Consider the following 13,298-nt stretch of genomic DNA (forward strand, 5'->3'; position numbering starts at 1 on the left):
AGATATTTAAATTTTAAGTTGTAAGAGTCTACTGTTGGTATATTCAAATACATTTGCTTATAGATATAATATCCAAAAATCTTGTAAAACACTTATTATTTAGATTTCTTGTAGATTCATGTGATTTTTTTACACAAATAATCATGTAAAGATGCAAATAAAAGTTTTATTTCTTCCTTAGCTGGGTAACTTTTCTTTCTTTTTCTTGATTGACTATGCTGGCTTGAATCTCCAAATGCCCTATTGAATAGTAGTGGTGAGACTGAGCATCCTTGTCTTGTTCCTAGTTCTAGGAGGAAAGCATTCAGTCTTTCATCATTAAATATGTTAGCTACTTTCAGTGGATTGAGTAAATTCTTTTCTAATCCTGATTTCCTGAGAGGTTTTCTCTTTTCCTTAATGGGAAATGATTATTGGATTTTGTCAAACACTTTTTCTAGTGGGATGATTGTAAGGATTTTCTTTTCTTTTTTTTTTTTTTTAAGATTCTATTTACTTATTTGACAGAGAGAGAGTTCACAAGTAGGCAGAGACACAGGCAGAGAGAGAGAGGGGGGGAAGCAGGCTCCCCGCCAAGCAGAGAGCCCGATGCGGGGCTCGATCCCAGAACTCCGAGATCATGACCTGAGCCAAAGGCAGAGGCTTTAACCCACTGAGCCACCCAGGTGCCCCGTAAGGATTTTCATTTTTCGACTTGCCCTATGTGGTCAGGATGTATTACCATTATCCTTTATGTATATAGTTGGATTTAATTTGTTAACGTGTTATTTAGAATTTTTGCATCTGTGCTCATGAAGAATATTGGTCTTTGATTTTCTTTTCCTGCAATGTCTTTGACAGGATGCCATATCAGGCTAATTCCATCTTCATAAAATGAGATGGGAAGTAATCTCTGCATTTCAGAGGAAAAAATGCACACCCACAGTATTCTGATTTTTGGAACTATAGAAAATAAATCCAGCCCTCCATGTTTAAAAACAGTTGTTTTGTGATCTCCTTTTCTTTTACATACCTCCAATATGATATGATGTCCAGACCTGGACTTTATGCTCCTCATCTTGAACAGTGACAAATTTCTACTCTCTTTCTTAAAATAGGACTCTGAGAAGAACACAGCCTAGTCTTATTTTCCTATCACTTTACTGAAGATTAGGGCTTTCACATCCTTTAGTCTTATCACTTATCACTTAGTCTTAACTTTTATTAATACAGCCAAAGATGGTTTTACTACAAACTAAACTCTTTTCATCATCACTGCCATGAAACCATGTTATTGTTTCACAACCGGAGCCAAAGAAAGCCAGTGAAAGGGTGCTCTTCCTCTATCCTTGAGAATAAACTTCAGTATATCTTTATCCAAAATGAGAAGGATTGTTCTTCAACCACATACACAAGACAGTTCTAAGGAGTGCAAACCTCTTACCCTTTAGCTGGTGACTACAAGACTACAACCAAGTATATGTATATTGCCTTTTGTTGAGAAGTTCTTCAACGTTGCCTTAGACGGCAAGTTATTGGCCAAAGACTAGATGTAGGCATCATGAAAAAATTGGAAGCTAAGCGTGATTGGACAACTTTAGTTATTGGCACCAACAGAATGGCTCTTATCACTTGTTTATATGAGTTTTTTTATTTAAAACAGTATTTGTGAGGCACCTTCATGGTTGGTTAAACTTCTGACTCTTGACTTCAGGTCATGATATTGGGGTTGTAGGATGGAGCTCCACATGGGACATGGGGCTCTGTGTTGAGTATGGATCCTGCTTAAGATTCTCTCTTTCCCCTTCTCTCTGTCCCTCTACCCCCACTTGGGGGTCTTGGGGTGCCTGGGTGTCTCAGTGGGTTAAAGCCTCTGCCTTCAGCTCAGGTCATGATCCCAGGGTCCTGGGATTGAGACCCACATCGGGCTCTCTGCTCTGCAGGGAGCCTGCTTCCTCCTCTCTCTCTGCCTGCCTCTCTTCCTACTTGTGATCTCTGTCTGTCAAATAAATAAATAAAATCTTTAAAAAAAAAAAAAAGAAAAGAAAAGAGGGTCTTATTCAGTGTCACAAGAGTAGCAAACATTGTCTTGAGATGACTTGTCATACCTGTCTACTAATTACAGACTTTTTGCCAATAGGACATGGAGCAACTAAGATAAGAAATTCTTGAGTTAACTTTATCTAAAGTTTACTGACTTTTTAGTAGAGAATGAGTCTAAAGAAATTCAGCAGAATATTTGATAAATAATAGAAAATGTATAAATGTTTGCTACATAAATGAGTAAGTAAATAACAACAACAACAAAATGACAGAATGAATGAATCATCCAGAATAAAGGAACAAAGAAACAGATGCAGATACCATCAAATTAAGATAATTCAAGGAGGGTTTCTATACAAAGTACTGATCACAGACCTGAGTAAGCTCTAAAGGATCCATAAATGATGGCGCAGAAATCCTAGACTAACAGAAGGGGAACTCTTACCACTTCTAGACCTAAAGGATAAGAAGGGAGAGGAGCATGGAAGCCCGTTGATATAATCTGTACAGCACAGCCTACCGAAGCAGGCAGTGAGGAGGACAAGGTGAAGAGTAGATCTCGAGGAATAAGCAGAGGGTACCAGGCCTAAGAGCAGTCAACTCTGGAAAAGGCATAGCTACTAATGCAGCAGGTTGAACTGCAAGCTGTGGAAGGAGTATCTGAATTAAAGTTGACATTAACAGGTTTAGCAGAAATTGTACTCAAATGGTGTCTGTAGCACAAGTACACCAAAATGTTAATGATAATCCCCCCCACCTCCAAAAAAAAAGTGTTTTAACTTACCAGTTTTCAAGCAGGTCAACAATAGGGATTTGATACCTTTTCCTTGATAGCAACCAGGAGGTGGTAGAGACCAATGAAAGGAACTTCAAAAATGACCCTGAGTTGTTATACTGTTAATCATGTTGATATACTGTTGACTATTTTTAAACTAAAAACAGAAAAAATTCTTTTTAAAACTTAATTTCTTAAACCTAATGTCAAAGTAGGAATTCTGAACTAAAAAAGAATATGAGTCTACTGTAGTAGAATACAAAATCGAAGTCTCCTCCAGGCAAATTTACTATTATGATTTAATATCAGAAAGGCAGTGGCCTCTAATCTCTCAGCTCATGTCTTTCCCCTTTTACTCATGTTAGTCCAGTGATAAATGATGTAGAATTTCTGAGAGAGAGAGAAAATTATGCCCAATATAAAAAGTGGTTGAAAAAGCTGATTACAGAGTCATTAGCCCCTGTGGGCTCATTTTATTGCTATAAAGTCATCATTCAAGTAGACATATATTTAGCTTCTGTGGCCTTCGTTTATGGTAAGCAAAATAACCTCAGACAAAAAAAGGGAGCCTAAGTTCAAACTTCCTATTTTTAGTGATGTGACAACCAATTTGCTAAATTAGAAAATCCCAGAGCAGAGGCTGAGGAATGTCATCAGCTTGTGTTCCTCGAACTGTGTGCCACTCAGAGCACATCTAGGCACGGGTTTACTCCTCGATGACATATTCTAGGAGGGACATGTGGAATCCAACATGAGGCCAGAGAAAGGTACCAAGGATGGCAAGGAACTTAAACACACCTTGATACTAAGAAATAGTTGAAGGAACTGGACTTACTTAGCCTGCAAACAGAAGCCTATATAGAACAAAAAGTCTTTTTATTTAATTTTCGAGCTGATTGTGGAAAACAGATTGATTTATTTTCCAGTGAGTTCAAATAATTTATGGACAAACACAATTCAAAGTGAAACAGTCTTTCATTCATTCATTCATTCATTCAATATTTATTGACCAAATATGATCTTTTGTTATTGTGGTTCTAAAAAAGGAGAATTTATTAGCAAACACTGATTTTAAAAACTGTGGACTCCCTATCACTTGTGGGTTTGTAATCAAACACTATCTGTAAGTGGTAATATAGAAAGAATTTTGCGTTCCTTATTTTAACGTGCACATAAATCACCTAGGAGTCTTACCAAGTTGCAGGTTCTAATGCAGTAGATCCGGGCTGGAGCCTGAGATTTCACATGTCCAACAAGTTCCCAGGTGATTCAGATGCTGCTGGTCTGAGGGCCATCCTTTGATTTAGCACAACATTAAGGTCACTGTCTCTCTGATATTTTCTGATTTTAATAAGAATCAGCAGATCTATTTTGTATCATCTCAGATGGGATGTCTCACCTTTCAGATAAAGAAACAAAATTAGAAGACATCTATCTCTAGAAGAGTGAGCCCTGACTTGGAGCTTGGCTCTGCCTCCCACCTTGCCACTGCACCTGATTAAGCTGTTTGTCCATCCTGTTAACATAAATCGTAAATAAACCATGTGAAAAAAATACCAATATATAATCTTCATTTCAAAATCTTAGTTCCGACTTACTATGCTTGACCTTTCCTCACACTTAATCCTGGCCTGTTGTAGCCCATTTTATGTTCTAATTCCCTAGTACTGATACTTTGCCCTTCAGAACTGACATGTAGGGCTCTTTTTTTTAGGTTCAACCTTGAAATAGTTCCAACAATGATCTTGGTATCTTCCCTATTACTTTTACCCACTGTGAAGACCCAGGCTCCTTAATAAACATCCTTGCTCCTTTAGCTCATAATCAGCCTCCCTGAAACTTTCTGCCACTGGATTCTTCCTGTCCTGAGGGGGAATTGAATAAATCAAGGCTACAGAGATCAACTTGCCATCTCAGGTCATCTACAATAATTTTAGATTTCCAGAAATTATTAGAAAGGCAGAGTTTATCCAATATAATTTCCAAACATAGTGTTTTTTTTTTTCTTTAAGTAAAAGCATGAGGAGAATACTGATAAAACTGATAGCAGAGATAAGCTAAGTAATGATAGTCACAATCTTTGGGGAAAAAGTAGAATGATTCCTCAGAAGGTAAACTAAGAGTTTACAAGTGTATTAATATATTCCATTTTAAGACAAGATCTCCAAATAACCTCCTCTTATCAAAAACCCATCCTTAGATGTTTCCATATGTTTTTCATAAATTTGACTACTAAATTGAATAAGTTGAAAAAAGACACTAGGAAAACATATAATCATTGAGAGAAACTGGAGTTATTTGAGAATGAGCTAATTGTTTTTTATTTTATTTTATTTTATTTTATTTATTTGAGAGAGCGAGTGGGAAGAGCAGAGGGGGAGGGAGAGGAACAAGAACGCCCCACACTGAGCACAGAGCCTGATGCAGGGCTTGATTTCAGGACCCCGAGATCATGACCTGAGCCAAAACCAAGAGTCGGGCACTCAACCAACAGAGCCACCCAGGTGTTCCAAGAATGAACTAATTCTTAATCAGTCTAAACAATATCCCTCCATTTTTGCAGGATATTTTCAAATATGGCAACACAGAGAGATGGTCATTCCATTTCATATTTATGGTCACCATCTATGAACTTGAATTCTGTGAACAGAATTTCTCGTCAGAAGACCCCCTTCCTGCTAATAACTTGTATTCTGTTTATTGGCTATGATTCCCTCCCCTACAAAAAGTTATAAACTCTTATAGGTAAAGACTGCGTTTGATTCTTCCTTTGCATCTTCCTCAGCACTGGGCACCCAATAAGGACTAAAAGAATGCTTATTGTTTGATTATTGAAGATGCTAAGATTTTATTTTACCTGCAAGAGATACTATACCTGCTTTCTATTTGGTAAGAAGTGAGTCACTTGTAACTGGTGCTCAGGAGGCAGAAAACTGTAAACACGGCAGAGACCTTTTAGACTACTGTTTTGAATTCTAGAAAGAAGGCAGAGCAGAAGTTCTCTGGGATTAATGTGTGCAGCCTCTTGCTTGCGCATTAGAGTGGGTTAGAGGAAAGAGACTGGGCAGGGTCTTTACTGTCATTTCACCATATTGCCAGTGGGGTCCACTGCTTTAGAACTACTATGACCCCTACCTGCCCTTGAGAACAAAAGGATGTGAGGACATTTTGTTACTAAGCCATTCAAGAAGAAAGACAGGCATGTGTTATATGTACCATGTTTGCGTGATGATCATTTGAAATACTTCAGAATCTGTGAGGAATTAGTAGCCATATTCTTTCTTGTTTTTCTCTTCAACACAATGTTGTGTCATTCTCCTTCCCCATCTTTTTCTTCCCTGGTTCTTCATCCTGTACCTTTATGTGAGCCTTGGGCTCTGTGATGTATCTGTGTTAATTTGGCTGGGCCACCATATGCAGATATTTGGCCAAACATTATTTTGGTTGTTTCTGTGGGAATGTTTTTGGATGAGATTTAAGTTAGTGGACCTTGAGTAAAGCAGATTACCTTCCATAGTGTGGGTGGGTCTCAATCAATCAGTTGAAGATCTGATTAGAATAAAAGACTGACCTTCACCAAGCAAGAGAGAATTCTACAGCAGAAGTCTTCAAACTTAAACTGTAACATCAACTTTTCCTGGTTTTCCAGCCTGATGAGCCATTCTGCTGATTTTAAACTTTGCAGCCTCCATAATCACCTGAGCCAATTCCTTAAAATCTCTCTCTCTTTTTCTACACAAGCACACACTCGTGCACACACACACACACATACACACACCCTATTGGGTTCTGTTTCTCTGGAAACCCTGAGGAATACAGGCTCCTTTCTCTGTGACATTTGGAAGTTTATCCTTTCTCACAGAGCCACAATGGCCACAAAACATTAAAAGAAACTCAAACAATCAAATGAAGGAGATACCGACATAAAAGCAGCCTGTCCTCAGTTTCCAAACAGACTTCAGCACAGTGCAAATGAAGGAAGCAGCTGGATAAACTGGAAATGCTTCCAGTATTTTCTCCACTCTGCAGAAAACATCTCAAGCAAGGTTCTGTAGTACATGAGTTAAACTTTCACTTCATCTGTCTGTTGGGACATAAAGACTGTTCTGTTGAACTTGGTGATAAATGCATGATTGAAGGGGGAAAGCTGCTCAGTTAATAAGGGTGTAATGGAAAACCAGGGCCCTGGAGCTTTTAAAATGAAGAATATGGAAAAAGTGAGCAACAGTAATCAAATGTAAGAAGATCCTAACTGGTACTTTAAGACAGAAGCTGCAGCATTTTGCATAGGCAAGAAGGAAATTAATTGGTGAACCCCACCTATGGCAATCTGCTCGAGTTTCTTTAACTTGATTCCTGTTGAACACTAGAAAGCAAGTGCGATATTTGTTCATGTTTACAGGCTATAAGACGCAATCATTTTTCTAGTTACCCACTGTCTAATAACAATTTTTTCTCAGACAAAGATCATTATTGGCTATAAAAATTCAGCAACAGAGAAAAGAATAAATTTCAAACAGTCCTACTTTTAGGTGAGTCACATATAGAAAGATTTCCTCTATAAAAAAGGAGGTTTCCCCATAATTTCAGGTGGATCTTGGACAGTTTGTCAGCAAGTGTATTTCATTTCTTCACAGTTTCAAAAAACCATGAAATCCTTACTCTTCCAACTGCTGACTTTGAATTTGTCTGTTCAACACATCTGTGATTATCTGTGGACAAGAAAAACAATAAAAGAAGTGAACCCACTGAAAATCCCATTTATATTCCCACGTGCCCTTACAACTTGTCCTAATACCTCTCCCTTCCCCATCCTTCTTTTTTTTTTTTTTTTTTAGTTTGTCTCCCAAAGAGTGATAAGCCCAAGGTTACATATTATCTACAGTTTTCAAATCAATATTACCTTATATCACCATTGCTGCACAGTTTAGGGCTTTGCGGCTAGCTACCATGACAATAGATGCACAGCCTGGAACCAGTTTTAGTTAATTAGAGTCAATCAATCCAAACTTTGCTAACTTACTCATGTGAAACAATAGTATAATGAACCAAAGTCGGCAAGATGATTGGGAAACACAAATTATTGCACCCTGATAAATTAAATGTGACTATTACAAAACCTTCTTTCTAAATGAATACTCAGGGAAGGAATATGAGTCTTTAATATAATTAAGAATACAAGGAAAATAAACCTAAAAGAGCTATTAAAAGCCCACCTTTTTTTTTTTAAGGAAGAAAAATAGAGGTTGTATTATGGGAAGATCTTGTGACATCTTTACGAGTATTAATTTGGGAAAATAACTTCCTGTTGTTTCTGTTCATTGGATGGATTAGGCAGAAAAGCAGGACATGCATACTTGGGGGTGCCAGAACCATGGCAGGGTAGTGAAGGAGCAAAAGGGGAGAGATAGATGGGCCTAGACCTTCCGTGTCTATGTGTACACAGCATCAAGAGCGTGGGTTTATGTGACCCACCATCAATTCTTCTGGTAATGTGTGAAATTGAATGAAAGCCTTTCCCTAGAACTCTGGTAAATCTGATGTGCCAGCATTGGTGTTTGTGACATGCATACTGAGTTCAAGGCCCGTGATAGAATAAATAAAATATACAGCCCTTTTACTTCTATAATTGATAAAATAAGACAAACCCAAGATTCAACCTCCCATCCACCAAACCTTTCTGTTCCTTTATCCCAAGGTAGCCTGTAAATCCTAACAGAACTTTTACTTGGGTTAAAAAACCATGTTGATGACAAAGAGTTAAATGTTAGAGAACATTTGCAATGCAAATTGATACAAGGGTACTAGAAGTCCCATTAGGAAACAAGACACGGGAAGCAAAAAGGAGACAGAAAGCAGGTTGCGGAGGGTAGAGAAAGGGGAAAAAAATGTTAAAGGATGATTTTTAAAATAAGATTCTTCTCCCTCAGTCGAGACTAAAATTGGTCCTCTTACTAGCTGTTGGCAGTGAAACATCTCCCATAAAAACTTTGTTAAGAGACAGAGTGCAAAGAGCTTTGGCTTGGAGTTTGGAGACCTGGATGGGAGTGGGGGTGGGGGTGGGGTCCTCTCCCAGTTAGATGATCTCTTTGGCCTCCGTTTCCTTATCTGCAAAATAGGGTCTAAAGGTAGATCATCACTGAGGAAGCTTCCAACTCAAAATATCCCAACTCCAGGTACAATTTCAAGAACAGTTTTTAATAACTTAATATAGCAACACATGTTAACAACTGCTATATACTGAATATCTCCCAAATTTCAAAGTTGAAAATTAACCCCCAAGGTAATGATATTAAGAGATGAAGCTTTGGGGGGATGATTAGGTTATGAGGGGAGAGAACTCATTAAAGAGATTAGTGCCCAAATAGAAGAGGCCCTGACAAGCTCTCTCATCCATTCCACTATGTGAGGGCACAGCAAAAAGGCAGGCCCTCATAAACCAGGGAGAGGATTCTTACCACATACCGAATCTGTCAGCACCTGGATCTTGAGCTTCCTAGTCTCCAGAACTGTGAGAAATAACTGTTTGTTGTTTAAGCCCCCCAGCCTGTGGTATTTCTGTGACAGCCGCCCAAATGTACCAAGACAACTGCTGCGTTACTTTGCTACTTCTGTCACATGATCAGGCCAATCAAGACAAACACCAAAGATGTATACAGTTTGGTTCATAAAGACATCATAGGTTATGGTGGATTTTATTGCTTTATATTGAGCTCTTATCTATTTTCTCATAATCTACATCACAGTTAATTTACAGTCTTTGTATACTCTAAGCTCATATGCATTTTGTCGTCATTTATCAGGTACATAAACAGAGCTTGTCTTAAAAGGGACTTAAAGGTTGGCCCTGCCTCTATGGCAAGACTTGGTGTCTGTGTCTTGGTGAGACCTGGATGGGAGACAGCATTTGTTTCATTTTCCTTATTGTTTAAAGATGACGGCTGCAAGGGTAGGGTGGCTCACTCCTCTTCTTGTCAGAAATGAATTATCAAATGATTTGAAGCTTCTGGAAGACAGGAGATAGGAGTTAATATTGGTTTCGGTGTCCTATCATGTCTAACACAGTGTATCAGCTATAGACAGGCTTAATCAATACCTGTTAGATGATGGACAGATGCATAGATGAAAGAATAGGTTACAGATGGGTGGGGAAATACATTTATGAGTAAGTGGAAAGTCAATACAAACACAGTGGCATATAGTTTATATTTCTTTGCATTTGGAAAACTTAACGTTTTTATATAGAGAGACTTCTTTTGGGAGATGGCAAAATCTTAGCTAATAGGAACACATAATAAAATAAAACATATTTATACTCGCTGAACTACTAAGAAAAATGTACCTAAAAGGTAAAGTTTTTAAGAAGATTGCAAAATAATTTTTAACATCTCAAAGATGTGTCGTGTGGCTAATTTCCCACCAACCACATCTCAGATTCAAATCCTATCATTAGCAATGAAATGAATTCAAGCCAAGGGTTTAGTTTCCACATATATAATTTATGTCTATAACTTAAACCTCACAAAACCAGTTGCTTCTCCCCAAACCACATAAAAACCACAAAGTATTTCACTGGCCATGACACCGCCAATTGGTGATGAAAAATTTGCTTGTGCTTTTGACATTTCTGTGTAAAACAACAGCTGCTTCACTCACTTGGAAGCAGCCTTTTTCCCCCACTGGGGATTCTTATCCCCAGTGGAGGTGGGTGGGCATCTTGCTGGCAATGTTGCATGCATACAGAGATTCTTAGATACTCCATAGCTGACAGCTAAAATGAACTCATTCTGTGAGGGATATGTTTTCCAGTGGAAGACGGCCAGACCTGCTTTCCTTTGGGGAATGGAGTATGAGGGGTACCATGGCCCTGTTCTCATCATAGTGAGTCTGACACCCACAGTCACATGGGGCCAACCATGTACATTGTAGAAACCAAAGGCTAATACTTTAAATGCATCTAAACTACCAGAAGGAAAATTCTAGGTCAAAAAATGAGCAGACGATTTAAAACAGAAACATATCTGTGAATGCACTGGGTCCTCCTCTTTCTCTATCATCATCACCATAAGTAGTATATTATTGTTCTTTCATTTCTTAGATTTCTAAGTTCCTGGATCTTGAATATTGTTTGTTCCCTTCCCCTCTGGTCTCCCTTCTTTTCCTGTTAAGTACCTTAAATCATACTCTCCATGAACACTCATTCCTTGTGCTTTTAAAATTCAACCCCAGGGAAGAAATGAGACGAGTTTCATTTAGGCACATACCCTCAAAAAGTTGAGCCCTTAGAAGTTGGCTGTCGTTCTAATGTATTCCATACTAATTATTTTGGCCCAGATCCTGCTGACTGCATTTCCACTGTCATCTCAATGCACCTTGCGAATGGCAGCCCTTACTCATCAGTTCCATACCCATCTTGCAGAGTTCCAGTGCAAATCCAAGGCTAGCTCCGCATGAACTCAGGATACTCATAGAGTGGGATACAAGTAGGAGTCAGAAGACTCCACTTTATGTATTGCTGCCACTGTGGAATGGATCTGTTAATCTCATAGAGTTGTAATAAAGATGGACATGGGGCACCTGGGGGGTTCAACCAGTTGAGCTTCGGCCTTGGGCTCGGGTCATGTCCAGCTCCCTGTTCAGTGGGGAGTCCGCTGCTTTCTCTGCCCTTCTCTCTTGCTCTGCTCTCTCTCTCTCTCTCAAGTAAATAAATAAAATCTTTAAAAAAATAAAAGGATGGGGACGCCTGGGTGGCTCAGTTGGTTGAGCAGCTACCTTCGGCTCAGGTCATGATCCCAGCGTCCTGGGATCGAGTCCCACTTCGGGCTCCTTGCTCAGCAGGGAGCCTGCTTCTCCCTCTGCCTCTGCCTGCCATTCTGTCTGCCTGTGCTCGCTCTCTCTCTCCCCATCTCTCTCTCTGATAAATAAATAAAATTTAAAAAAAATAAAATAAAATAAAAGGATGAAAGTACTTAGTAAAGGGGACAGGAACTTGTTAATATTAGCTATGATGACTCAGAGCTGTACAGTAGAAAGAACTCTCAGCGTGGAGATTTCAAGTCTGCCTTCAGCCATTTGTTAACTACATGACATCACTTAAACTCTCTGAACTTCATTATCAGTATCTATAAAATGATAATATATTATTTTAGTGAAATAAATGTGTGGTGTGTGTGTATGCATATATATACACACGCACATATATATGCATATACACACACACACACACATAGAAATACATATCTCACATATATGTATATCTAGATCTGACACTTCTCAACTTTTCTAAATGGCTATTTTGGAAAGCCACTGGAAATGGCTAAGTACCCGACACAGGTCCTCAGGGAACCAAAGTTTAAGGAAACAGGTGTTACCACCCCAGAAGAGTTTGTGGCAGCTGCAGATCACTTAGTCTATATCTATCCAACATGGCAATGGGCTACAGGGTAAGAAATGAAAGTGAAGGCATACCTACCGACGGGAAACAATTTTTGGTCACCAAAAATGTGCCATGCAAAAGTGGTGCACACAGATGGAATATTCAGATGAATTGGAAGCTACCATTGAAGACGATGGTGATGGGGGATGGGTAGAGAGTTACCATAACACAGGCATTGCAGGAATAACTGAAGCAGTTAAGGAGATTACATTGGAAAGCAAGGACAATATAATACTTCAAGATTGCTCAGCAGTATGTGAGGAGGAGGAAGAGGAAGAGGAAGGAGAAGCTGCTGATATGAAAGTATATGGAGAGAGTGGATTTTTGGAAACAGATGAGGCTACCCTGGACACAAGGGAACTAGTAGAAGCTTGTAAAGCTAAGACTGATGCCGGTGGTGAGGATGCTATTTCCCAAATTAGAACTTACAACATTTATATCACTTATGATAAATATTACCAGACACCAGGACTACAGCTGTTCAGCTATGATGAGTAAAGGTACCCTTCACCAGTTGAACACATGTGTGAAAACATCAGTCAAGATCATGTGAAGAAAACAGGGGCCAATGAAAATCATCACCATCTCCCTCTACCTCCTCTGTGTTCAGCTTACCCATGAAGAAAATAATTGAGACCATTGCAAAAGGAGGGGGATCTTGGTGTTCCTATGCATCTTCTAATTTTCTTAAAATTTGTACAAGCTGTCCTTCCAACAATACAATAGGAATTACACCAGACACTTCACAATGTAATGAAGAGAGCATAAAATCTATCCTGATTATTGGCTTTTATTTTTATTTTTTTTATTGTTTTTAGATTTATTTATTTATTGGAGAGAGAGAGAGAGAACGTGCATGTGTGCATGAGCAAGAAGAGGCAGACGGAGAGAGAGAAAGAGAGACAGAGAAGCAGACTCCCCACTGAGCAGGGAACCCATGTGGGACCTAATCTCAGGACCCTGAGACCATGACCTGAGCCCAAATCAAGAATTGGGCACACAACCAACTGAGCCACCCAAGCGCCCCTTGTTCTGATTTTTAAAGAATTAACCCATAGGTATGAC

The 13,298-nt window shown here is 38.9% G+C and overlaps 1 pseudogene; it reads left to right on the plus strand.

The window, feature by feature from the left end:
- Positions 1–9,731: 9,731 nt before the first annotated feature.
- Positions 9,732–12,987, plus strand: LOC131810949 (ubiquitin-like-conjugating enzyme ATG3; annotated as a pseudogene).
- The last annotated feature ends 311 nt before the right edge of the window (positions 12,988–13,298 follow it).

This window comes from Mustela lutreola, chromosome 11 (genome assembly GCF_030435805.1).
Source record: "Mustela lutreola isolate mMusLut2 chromosome 11, mMusLut2.pri, whole genome shotgun sequence".
Classification (NCBI taxonomy): Eukaryota; Metazoa; Chordata; class Mammalia; order Carnivora; family Mustelidae; genus Mustela; species Mustela lutreola.